The following is an 8820-nucleotide window of genomic DNA, read 5'->3' as shown; positions in this document are numbered from 1 at the left end:
AACAGGGTCTCGCTATGTAGTTCAGGCTGGCCTTGAACTCACTATGTAGCCCAGGCTGGCCTCATAACTGCTATGATCCTTCTGCCTCAGCCTCTTAAATACTGGGATCACAGGTGTGCGCTACCACACCCAGCTTCACCAACCCTTTTTAATTTCGTTTTGACACAGGGTCTTGCTGAGTTCCTCAGGCTGGCCTCCAGCTTGCGATCCTCTTGGCTCAGCCCTGACTGCTCATGAGTACAGTGTACATTTTTTTTTTTTTTTGCAGGGAGAAGGATCAAACCCCCTGAGCCATGGCCCCAGCCCCTTTTATGGACCTTGGACTCACCCTGTGTGCCCCCATGTATGTCAGAGTGATCCATGGTGCCAGTCAGTTCTACCCCTTTACCATGAATATTCTGTTGCACCACGAAGCTGCATGGGATTTATCTGCCTTTTGACAGATATTTTGTTTTGATTTTTGGATTCTGCTTCTTTGAGACAAGGTCTCCCTGTGTAGTTCAGGCTGGCCTTGAGCTCACAGTGATCCTCCTGCCTCAGCCTCCCAAGTGTTGGGATTACAGGTGCACCACCACTCCCGGCTTGTCCATGGATGACTCAGGGATTTCCAGATGCTGGTTACCAGGAGCACAGCTACCATGAACACAGTGTGCGAGTCTGTGTGCGGAAGGCACCTTCGTTTATCTTGAAGGAGCACAGGGCTTCTGCGGCCTCTGTGGGAGTCCCAGTGTCTGCACCATTCCACAACCCTTGGATCCGTCTCCATGGGGGCCTTGTTGCAAGGCCTGTGGATGCTGCCGAGTGACTGTGTGTGTACTTGTTGGCCACCCTGCATCCCGTTCGGAGCTTTGGTTTGAGTCACTGCTCTTGGGGCCCATTTGGAAGAATTCTCTGTATCTTGCCTCCCCAGACAGGTACTGAAAACATGACTCGCCTTCGCTTTGTTAACAGTGGTCTTTCCAAGAAATTTTTTTTGTACTGGGGATTGAACTCCAGACCTTGTGCTTTCGAGGCAGGCGGCGGAACCACTGAACTAAATCCCCGGCCCTAAATTTAAAAATTTTGATGAATACCAGCTTACAAATGTTTTCCACTCTGGCCAGTACATTTTCCATGTTCTAAGACATTTTTTGCCTGCCCCCAGGTTGCTGAGATTTTCTCCTGTTTTCTTCTAAGAATTTTATAGCAGACAGCTCCGAAAATCAAGGACGGAAACCAACACACCGATTGCCGTGTGGAGGGTGGAAGGGAAGACATAGAAGCGCTGCGTTTCCACTCACACGCAGCTCGAAACAGTGGGAGCCAGTGGGAGGCGGAGCCTGAGACGCGGGGCGGCGCTGGGGTCCCAGGAGCCCTTTCCACAGCTGGGTGGTGCTCATCTGACTCCAGAGTTGGAACTGTGCGGGCTGGGGCCGGGTCTCCCACGTGGCCCGGCTCCCAGAAACCCGGGCTCCAGCGACTTCTCCCCTCAGCCTCCTGTGGCGGTGGGCTGCACTGACTCTCACCTTTCAAAATGTTTGTTTCAATATCTTGCAATGAATATACAACCTTATTCTAACCCTTAAACCTGAGAGTGAGGGAACCCCTCAAAGGTAGAGGTGGGTGCTGGGTGTGGTGGCACACGCCTGTAATCCCAGCTCTCAGGAGGCCGAGGCAGGAGGACTGCCAGGAGTTCTAGTCCACTGGACTGCAGGGGAGACCCTGTCTCAGAAAAACTAAAAAGAAAATAGGTAGAGCTGCGAAATGGAGGCAGCGCCCCGAAAACAGCGCGAGGGGAAACAGGCGAGACCAAGCAGAAAACGAATCTGGGCCCCCTCCCTCTTCCTGCTGCAGCTTCCGGTTCCGGTGCGTGGCCGTCGCGTCGCCCGCTGCCCCCACCCGTCCTGACGCGCGCTCCATCTACGCCGCCAGCGGGGCGCGGGGCCGGGGGGTGAGTTATTTTCAGGCCTTTGAAGCCGCGTGCCGGAGGCCCCGAGGTCTTGGGCCGTGGGCGACCTGGGCCACCGCGCGGGCCGGGCGCTTAGGGAGGGCAGCGCGTCCTGCGCCCAGAACCGGCTCGCCCCAGCTAGACGAGGCTGACTCGGTCCTCCCAGGGGGCCGGCCGCAGGCGGGTCCCGGCGTCCAGACGCAAGCTCGCTCCCCAGGGTCTCTGCTCCCCACGGTGGCCCGGCCCCACCACCGTTTCCTTTCTCTGAACCCGAAGCCTCCTCGCTGAGCTCCACCCCTGTCCTTTTTTATTTTTCATTTTGAGACAGGGTCTCGCAAAGACGAAGTTGCCAGGCTGAGGGTCGGGGATGTAGCTCAGTGGTTCCACCGCCTGCCTCGCCAGCGCAAGGTCCCGAGTTCGATCCCCGGTACCAAAAAAAAATTGCCAGGCGGGGCTTAAACTTGCGATCCTACTGCCTCAGCCTCCCAGAGTGCTGGCATCAAGGCGGCGCCCCCACCCCCAGTTCCGCGTTTTGGATGAAAATTTCTGCCCGTCTGTTGTTTTTGAGGACGTCTGTCTGCAAGACTGGGTTTGTCTGTGTGCAGTCCTGGATTCTGGGCCAGAGCAGCGCCCACCGCCTGGGTCTTGCTGAGCAGCGCAGTCTGGGAGTCGCTCAGCGAACAAGCCGGGCGCAGGCTCGACCTGGGCTGGGTCAGCTGATCCCGGGCGCTGTCCAGCACGCTGACCTCACCGAGGGGACAGACAGCAGGGCTAAAGGACAGGTGACTGCCAGGGAGGGTGATTACGGGGCAAGCGGGCACTTCTGCTCTCTAGGTTTCCCCAGGTCCTCAGCTTCCCTACGCAAGTGGCTCCTGCTTTTTATAATTAGAAAAAATAGCGTGTGTGTGGGCACGTGTGTGCGCGTGCGTGTGAGACTCCGGGGGTGGAATCCATGGCGTGTCAGTGTCAAGCTACATCCCAGGGCTTTTTAAATTTTACTTTGAAAAAAGGTCTCACCAGGTTGCGCAGACTGGCCTCAACCACACGATCCTCCTGCCTCAGCCTCCTCCTGGGCAGTTGCAGATACAGGCATGTATGACGAGTGACTTCTGATGTTGAACAGTGTTCCCCGAGAGCCCAGCGAGCACACTGGGGACACAGCCCTGCGGGAGGCCTGGTCTGGACTCTCGGCAACGTCCAGGACTCCCTACTCGGCCGCGAGGTCAAGCGGTGCCCAGCCGTGGCCGGAGGGAGCGTTCTCCCAGGAGCAGGGCCTCGGGGGCTGAGAACCAGCAAGGAGTGGCGCCCAGCCACCGGGTCGCGAGGGAGGGCCGCGGCCTTGCCGGGTGTGGGGCGGAGGCCTCCCTGAGCGAGGGAGCTGCCCAGCTGCTGGGCCTCGCGTCCCGGGCCATGCCCGCTGCCTGCGCTCGCCCGTCCTGCGTCCGAGGCACGCAGAGGTCAGCAGATGGGCACTCAGACATGGGGGCGTTTGAGGAGTTTGCGAATGGCGGTTCCTCCGGATATTCAGATTTGTCTTTGTCGGTCCCTGTCTGCAGTGCCCGAGGATCACTCTCCTGTAGGAGCTGGTGGTGGACAGGACACAGCCCCATGCTTCTTATTTCCCTTCCCTCCCCTCTTCCTTCTTTTAGTCTTCTTCCCTTTTGCAGAAGGTCTGTTTCCTATTATTTATCTTTTATTTTGCTCTCTCTATATAAGAGAAAACATGCAATATTTAACCTGTGTGTCTGATTTATTCACTTAACATTAGGGTCTCAAGCTTCACCTATTTTCTTACAAGTGACTCAAGTTTATCCTTCTTTATAGCAGCGTAGTACTCCGTTGTGTATAAACACCACATTTTCTGTATCCAGTCATCTGTTGATGCACACTTAGACTGTTTCCAAGATTTAGCTATTATGAATTATGCTGTTATGAACAGGGATATGCATGTATCACTGTAAAATCATCCCTTTGATTTTTGGGGAACAATAGTAGGTGAATAGCTAGGTCAAATAGAATTTCTAGTTTTAGATTCTGAGGAATCTTCACACTGTTTCCCACAGTGATTGTACCAGTTTACACTCCCACCAACAATGTGGAAGGCTTCCTATTTCCTCTAAGCCTCACCAACATTTATTTGATTTCTTGATGATAGCCACGTGTCTTAGTTACTTTTCTTATCACTGGGACCAAATACCTGACGCCCATAAGTTGAAGGAGGAAAGGTTTATTTAGCTCACAGTGTGTAGAGGTTTCAGTCCATAGTCAGCTGGCTCCAAGGCAGGCAGCACAGCAGAGGACAAACAGTCCATGGCATGATGGCAGGAGGCAGTGAGCAGCAGCAGCCTACCTTTCCCTTTTATCCCACCCAGGCTACCACCTTTTGGGTGGTGCCACCCACACCCAGGGTGGGGCTTTTGTCCTCAGTAAATCCATTGAGCTGCACCCAGCACCATGCTAATGGCAATCAGTGAACTGATTTAGCACCACACACCCTTAACCCTAGTATCACATACCCTAGATCCAGCCAGCTCTGAAAAGCCCCAGTTTGAGCACATGAGGATTTGGGGACATCCAGACACACCATGACAACTGCTTTCTGGAGAGAAGTGGAATCTCAGTGCTTTTCTTAATAGCAAAACCTTTATTGGTACATTCTAGGCCTACATAAGGATAACACTCATCATAGGGAATTTGCATTGTACATGGTGTATCCGGCCCTGTTTTTCTCATTCTCCCCTCCCTTCAAGCCCCCTCTCCTCTGTATGTACAAAGCTTTGTTTCCATTTTCCCTTTTTTTCTTGTCCCTTCCTTTCTCCCTCCTCCCTCCATTGTTCCCCTTCCCATTTGAACACTTTCTTCCCATTTCCCAATCTCTATTATACATTTCAGTCCTTATTTCCAGTTTCAGTTTCTCACACCAGAGAAACAATGTGGTATTTAAACATCTGTGTCTGGTTCATTTCACTTAAGAGTTTGGTCTCAAGGTGCATCCATTTAGCTATAAATGTCTGAGGCTCATCCTTCTTTATGGCAGAGTAGTACTCCATTGTATTAAAAAAAAACCCCACATCTTCTTTATCCACTCGTCAGTTGATGGGCATTAGGGCTGTTTCCAAGATTTAGCTATTTCAGACTGTGCTGCTATAAACATGGGTGTGCATATATTGCTGAGGTAAGATGCATTTAATTCTTTGGGGAAGATACCAAGAAAGGGAATAGCTACGTGAAATGGAACCTCTGGTTTTAGCTTTTTGAGGAATCTCCACACTGATTTCCACAGTGGTTGTACCAGTCTACACTCCCACCAGTAGTGGAGCAGGGTTCCTCTTTTCCCACAGCCCCGCCGGCATTTTTTATTGGTTGATTTCTTGATAATAGTCATTCTTTCTGGAGTGAAATGGAATCTGAGTGTTGTTTTAGTTTGCATTTCTCAAATGACCAATGATGTTGAACATTTTTTTTTTTTGGTACCGGGGATCAAACTCCAGTCCTTGCGCTCGCAAGGCAGGCGACAGAACAACTGAGCTAAATCCCTGGCCCTGAACATTTTTTCATATATTTACTTGCCATTTTTACTTCTTTATCTGAGAAGTGTCTGTTCATTTCAGATGCCCATTTTTGAATTGGGTCTTTATATTTGGGAGGTCTGATTTTTTTAAGTTCTTTATATATTCTAGACAGTAGTCCTTTGTCTGATGAACAGCTGGTAAAAATTTTTTCCTACTTTTTGGTTTCTGTCTCCACTCTGTTGGTGGTTTCTCTTGGTGTGCACTCAATGTTGTTTTAACTTGGATTTGTCTCATGGCCAGGGAGGCTGAACATTTTTTTGTGTATTTATTGGCTATTTGTACTTCTTTTTCTGACAAGTGTCTATTCATTTCAGTTGCTCATTTTTTGATTGGATCTTTTATTTTTTTGGTGGGGGTCTAATTTTATGAATTTTAAGAAATGTATTTTACATATTAGTCCTCTAAGCAGAGCTGACAAAAATTTTCCCATTCTGTAAGTTGTCTCGCCACTACATTATTTCTTTTGCTGTGCAGAAGCTTTTTGATTTAATCCATTTGACTCCTGATATTGTTGATATTTGTTTTTATGGCAGTGCCATGCTGTTTTTATCACTGTGGCTTTGTACTATAACTTGATTGTTTAGTATTGTGTTGTCTCCTGCTTTGCTCTTGGATTGCTTTTGCTATTCTGGGTCTCTTTCGGTTCTATATGAATTTTAGGACTGTTTTCTCCAGTTCTGTGAACCAAGCTATTTGGTTTTTTTTTTTTTTTGGTACTGGGGATCAAACTTGGGACCTTGCTTTTGTGAGGCAGGCGTCAGAACCACTGAGCTAAATCCCCAGCCCGAGCTACTGGTATTTTGATTGGGATTGCATTAAAGTTGCATATCAGTTTTGGAAGTATGGCCATTTTTTTTTCAAAACATTTATTGATAGGGCTGGGATGTAGCTCAGCAGTGCCACGCCTGCCTCTCAAGCGCAAGGTCCTGAGTTCAATCCCCGGTACTGAGGGAAACAAAACAAAATAAAACATTTATTGGTACATTTTAGACATACATAATGATAACATTCATCATAATTTTTCTTGATGCTATTGACTGGTATTGTTTTCCTAATTTCTTTCTCAGTGAGTTTATTATTGGTTTATAGGAATGCTATTGATTTTTGTGTGTTGATCTGTATCCTACTACCTTGCTGAATTTATTAGTTCTAAGAGACTTTTGGTGGAAGCTTTTGGGTCTTTTATGTAAAGTGTTGTGTGTTTTGCAAATAAGAATAGTCTGCTTCTTCCTTTCTTGTTTTTTTTTTTTTTTTTTTTTTGGTACCGGGGATAGAACTCGGGGACCTTGCACTTGCGAGGCAGGCAGCGGCACCACTGAGCTAAATCTCCTCCAGCCCATGCTTCTTCCTTTCTTATATGTACTCCTTTTGTTTCTTTCTCTTGCCTGATGGTTCTGGTTGATATTTAGAGTACTGTATTGAATAGCAGCGGTCCTAGTGCAGAGCCTTGTCTTGTTCCTGATTTTGGAGGGGAAGTGTTCACCTTTTCTCCATTTAACGTGATGCTGGATATGGGGCAGGACCGTGAGTCACTGCAGAGACCTGGTTTGTGAGTGTGAATGGCGTCCTGCCGCCTTTCCTGCTGGGCTGTGCTGGGTGCAAGGTTTCTGCCCAAGGACGGTTCACTCCAGAGCCACTCCCTGTCCCCGCCTCCCTCAGTGGGTGCAGAGGCACAGCTTCTCTGCCTAGCTTCTTGGCCGTGGCTTTGTGAGCTGCTCCCTGCTCAGAGCCCCTCTGTCTGTGCCCCCCAGCCTATAGCAACTGCCCAAGCTGAGGCAAAGCCCTGCTCAGGCTGGCAGCTGAGGGCGCAGACAGACACGCAGCTCTGTGATGGGCACAGGGCCCTGGGGCTGGGGGTCCAAGCAGAGCCCTGCACTTGGTGCCAGCACTTTCAGACCCAGCCCCTCCAAGCTGGGCCTGGTTTCTCACCAGGAGGGCAGGGCCCCAGGGCGTCCTTCCAGGACTGAGCTCAGATGTCTCAGGGTCCACATCGAGTCCTCACCCTGTCTGACTCCCAGCTGTCACTGTGAGGTAGTGTCTCTTCTGTCATTTTTCTGTGGCTCAGTCTTAAACAATTAACCCTTCCCCGAATGGCTCCCGATCAAATACCTTCAAATGTGGCAGGCGCTACATGGATCTTCTTCTCCAAGTCTGGCCTGCTATGTGGAGGAGTCATGTTGGAGTAAAATCCCTCCCTGTTTGCAGTGAGCAATACCCACGGGCTTTCCGGGGCTTTCCGGGGCAGGCTGGGCCCCCGCAGTGGGGTGAGCTTCCACACTGCGTCATTCTTGCATCTCTTTCATGCTCCATTTCTCCACTTCCTCTGGTTTGCAGTTTCCTGTGGGCTCTTTCTTGATTCCCGGAGATCTCTTTCCTTTTATCCTCACTGAGTTGTTGTTTTGCAGGGGTCAGGGTTCCTGGCTCTGGGGAGGCTGTGCTTTGCTGCCGGTCTGTCTGGCTTGTGTGTGTCAACTTCCGGGTTGAGGCGCTGCCCAGCGCTGGGCTCCGCATTCTGCTGTGTTCAGAATGAGCATACAGATCACCCTGCTGTGGCCAGGGTATTTTGCCAGGGGCTGGGCACCCCTCCTCTTTCATCCTTCTAGAAACTTCTGGTGACTCTGCTCATGCATGTCACTGTCATGGGGCTTACCAGAGACCTGCATGTCTGGTTTGCATGTGTGGTCTGCGGCTGGCTGGGCAGGCTCTGGCCGTCTTCCCCCGCCGACCTGCTGGCTACTGAAGCAGCACACTCCCCTCCTGCAGTCACTCTGCTGGAGCCAGACCTGTGGAGGACAGAGAGTGTTGCGTCACCCACCCTGCTGGTCACTATGCCCCCGAGGGCAGGAGCCCAGTGTGATGGTGTTCACCACACTCTGCTCTCTAGAGGCCTGTGTGGAGGAGCAGGGGAGGACACAGGGGTGGTGTGGACAACGTCACTGTGGGGTGTCGCCAGGCAGATCACACCAGGTAGAGAACTCGCTGAGATTTGTGCGCCCTGTTAACAGAGCTGACAGCAGGCATGGGAGCTGGGCCTGCAGTGCATATGTGAAGCCACTGGCAGTTTGAGTCACAGCTCCAAGCCTGAGCTCCAGCTTCAGAAGGCTCAGCCTGAGAGAGGAAGCTGTGAGGAGACTGAGCTCAGAGGCCAGGACAGGAAGGCCGGGGGCATCTGGTGAATGGCCAGAAGCTGGGGCCTTCCAGGAGCCAGTGCAGGGGTGCAGGGTTCAGGGGTGCAGGGTGCAGGGGTGAGAGGGTGCAGGGTTCAGGGGTGAGGGGTGCAGGGTTCAGGGGTGCAGGGTGCAGTGGTGCAGGGTTCTGGGG

At 51.2% G+C, this 8820-nt stretch overlaps 1 protein-coding gene across 4 annotated transcripts in view; it reads left to right on the top strand.

Annotated features, from left to right (window-relative positions):
• Nucleotides 1–1841: 1841 nt before the first annotated feature.
• The window catches only part of Cflar (CASP8 and FADD like apoptosis regulator), a 31742-nt gene continuing 24763 nt past the window's right edge, over nt 1842–8820 (top strand). The window contains exon 1 of one of the 4 annotated variants that reach the window (XM_013068114.3): nt 1842–1930. The gene's annotated coding sequence lies outside the window, so the exon portion shown is untranslated. Of the gene's footprint in view, nt 1931–2548; nt 2710–8820 lie in introns of those variants that run through there. The other 3 variants (XM_004871632.4, XM_021249782.2, XM_004871634.3) reach the window with 3 other exon arrangements.

Source organism: Heterocephalus glaber, unplaced genomic scaffold (assembly GCF_053883595.1).
Source record: "Heterocephalus glaber isolate CG9 unplaced genomic scaffold, H.glaber_assembly_v1.0 deba00001743, whole genome shotgun sequence".
In the NCBI taxonomy this organism is placed as follows: domain Eukaryota; kingdom Metazoa; phylum Chordata; class Mammalia; order Rodentia; family Bathyergidae; genus Heterocephalus; species Heterocephalus glaber.
The sequence above is the reverse complement of the archived record's forward strand: the minus strand, read 5'-3'. Positions and strand labels throughout refer to the sequence as shown.